The 2,127-nt window shown below is 38.5% G+C and overlaps 1 non-coding gene across 1 annotated transcript; it reads right to left on the bottom strand.

The window, feature by feature from the left end:
- Positions 1-1,573: 1,573 nt before the first annotated feature.
- On the bottom strand, positions 1,574-1,692 carry LOC111863933. The gene has a single exon (XR_002842702.1). It is a non-coding gene; the product is annotated as a U5 spliceosomal RNA (small nuclear RNA).
- Positions 1,693-2,127: the final 435 nt, after the last annotated feature.

The raw sequence follows: 2,127 nt of genomic DNA, 5'->3' as shown, positions 1-2,127 counted from the left end.
GTGCCTGGCAGCGGCTGGGCCCGTAGTTTGTGTGAAGTAGTGTAATGGTGTTATGTGAATAATTGAGTTTGATCTGCGTTGCACGGTATGAAATGGTTGAGGTGTGTTGTGAATAATATACANTCCGGCGTGGGGGTGCAAGCCATTTCACAAAAGGAGAGACTTTCACAATATTCCGAAGGAACGGACGTGACCCTTGCACGNAAAAAAAATACAATTTGGCAGTTTTCTGTCCATGAAAGTGATGTTTGCCATCACTAGAACAGCATTATGGAAACAAAGATTATGTATGATTTGAGGCTTTCACGGCGGTGACTATGAAGAAAGCAGTCTTTGGGATTTAGCACCGTGTATATGTAGTGTTAACCGACGTTTCGGAGGAACGTATCGCCTCCATCTTCAGGGTAGAAGGAAAAATATGAGAAATCCGCAAGCGAAGAGACCGGTAAAAGCAGTCCGAAACGTCGGTTAACACAACATATAAACGGTGCCAAATCCCAGAAGACTGCTTACTTCATTATAAAGATTATCGACATAANTAGCAGGGATAACACCATTCCTACTGCGCCGATACAAGCAAAGGCGAGAGGAAATGACCGGTGTTACCGGTACCTATTGGATAGGAGGCAGGGTGGGCCCCAGATGATGTGGAGAAAAGNTGCACATAAATAGTTGGTGCGCTATGTTCTTATGCTTCTATATCAAGGTCAAAACGTGTTGTATAAGTGACCGACTGGTGAAATCTTGACCCTACCGCGACTCTTAACCCTAATCCCTCTGTCGTTCAGCCCATAGCCAGTCGGTATACCGACTGCGCTCCTCTGGCCCCAGATTTCTCAAGTACTTGAGAAAGTAGTAATAGTGAACTTCAAATCTTACATAGTGAACTTACTCTGTAATTTGACATACAAACTTCCCCCCACCCTCTTTTTTTTTATCTTCAGTGATCTTACTACTGAAGTCTTTAAGACGATCACGGAAGATCGCATGAATTACAAATGTGGTGACTGATATCTAAACTTTTAAAGTTGTATTTGTTATTCCTTCATAAACTAATTAGTTTCTTTATGAGAGAATATATTAAATTTTTTCTCCCAATTTCAATGGTTGGAATGGTCTTATTATCAGGAAATTCTCTACGAAAGGCCTCTTAAGAATGAAATGTCCTTACCTCTCACTTCTTGATGCAAGTTCAAATTTTCAGTAATTGTCAGAAAATATGATTGAGGGCACCATTTATAAGTTGAGATTATCTGTTCATTCACATGACATTTTCCTGTTTCATATTTTATTGTATTGTAGGCTCTTATCTGATTATCCCATTTGTGATAAACTTATAAGTAATGCTGTTCAGAATTTTGAAACATGTAATTACTAGAGCTGTATATTTCACGTGCCCAAGACATTTTTATTCCTTATGTGAACACCTTACATTTTAACTACGTGAACTAAATTAAATGATATTGCAGGAGTAGGAAAACAAATACTGCTTTTTAAAACGATTTTGAAACAATTTCGTCAAAAACCTAATAAATGCGTTGTTCAAGAGATAATATGTGTAGGAAGTTTGTGCGGCCCAGCTTTCGCCGGGCACAACAAAAAATTGTTTAAAGACTCATCATATGTTCCCCTCCACGGAAATCTTTAGTAAAAGGCGAAAGATTTATACGAATTGAAGGGAAACCAGAGTATTTTCTGTCTGCTTGAAGCAACATAATAAGCGCTTAACATCACGAGGGTACGTGGGATATAATATGGAACAGACGAAAATAACATTTTTTCTTATAATGGTGGAAATTTGAATGATGTGGTTGTTACTGAGGTAATTATTTGCAAGTTCTAATTATAGTAAATGGTTATTTCAGCCCCTCTGTACAGTCTCCTGCACATACTTACATTCTGTTTGCATGCGCGACAATTCGGCTAGCCCCATTCCTTTCCGTTCCAACACATGGATCAGTCAGCCACCTAACGGCATTTTGCTGTACGAATGTACCCTTACGATATGCGTATTCCGTGTTGAATATGAACCACTCTGAAAGAGGTTTATTATTAAAGCAGTCTCATATGAAAATTAAATATTACGTAATTTATTTGCAACTTTAATTCTTCTGTTAGATGTGCTCA

Source organism: Cryptotermes secundus, unplaced genomic scaffold, assembly GCF_002891405.2.
Source record: "Cryptotermes secundus unplaced genomic scaffold, Csec_1.0 scaffold1705, whole genome shotgun sequence".
Taxonomy (NCBI): domain Eukaryota; kingdom Metazoa; phylum Arthropoda; class Insecta; order Blattodea; family Kalotermitidae; genus Cryptotermes; species Cryptotermes secundus.
The sequence above is the reverse complement of the archived record's forward strand: the minus strand, read 5'-3'. Positions and strand labels throughout refer to the sequence as shown.